At 40.4% G+C, this 696-nt stretch overlaps 1 protein-coding gene across 1 annotated transcript in view; it reads left to right on the forward strand.

The window, feature by feature from the left end:
- LOC101848853 (pre-mRNA-processing-splicing factor 8) overlaps positions 1 to 696 on the forward strand; it is a gene marked incomplete in the record, with an annotated part of 48831 nt that overhangs the window by 16325 nt on the left and 31810 nt on the right.

Raw genomic sequence — 696 nt, forward strand, 5'->3', positions numbered from 1 at the left:
GACGACAGTGGAGGGGTGGCACAGTCACAGAAGCTGTAGTTACGGCTGATGGGGCAAACACAGCTCATCTAGGTAGACAATGAGGAAAGTGGACAATTGTGACTTGTGCCATTTTCCCACTGTATTCATCGTTTGTTTCTTTTCTCGTGTCTTGGCGCTTCATTCTTTGGATGTGTTTGCCTTTACTAGACAGCTCATTGACTTGTTGTTTTTAACCCCCGTGTCCTGTTGAATGTCTATTTATAACATAAACTGGTGCCGGCTTTCATTTTGGTACTGAAGAAAATTTTTTATCATAACTACACATAAGAAAGTTTATTCCTTTGAAGTTGATTGAACACAAGAAGTAAGGGGATAGAGTTGAGTTTGATGTACGGGAATGTTATATGGATTCTGATTCAAAGAAAAGATGTGAGAGTCGCTGGTGGTATTGCGGCGTCTTACTGGCATGGGAATGTACGTGAGTGGTTGGCGGGTGCTATGATGTGGTTTGCTCTTTCTATTCTTTCAAACATCTTTCCTCCTGATCTCTCCTCCATCTTTTGTTGTGTTTGTTACTCTCTTGTAAAAACTCGAATCTTTGGCACTTACATGACCTTATTGTGTCTTATCTTTGGCACTTACATGACTTTATTGTGTCTTATCTTTGGCACTTACATGACTTTATTGTGTCTTATCTTTGGCACTTACATGACC

This window comes from Aplysia californica, unplaced genomic scaffold (genome assembly GCF_000002075.1).
Source record: "Aplysia californica isolate F4 #8 unplaced genomic scaffold, AplCal3.0 scaffold01017, whole genome shotgun sequence".
Lineage (NCBI taxonomy): Eukaryota > Metazoa > Mollusca > Gastropoda > Aplysiida > Aplysiidae > Aplysia > Aplysia californica.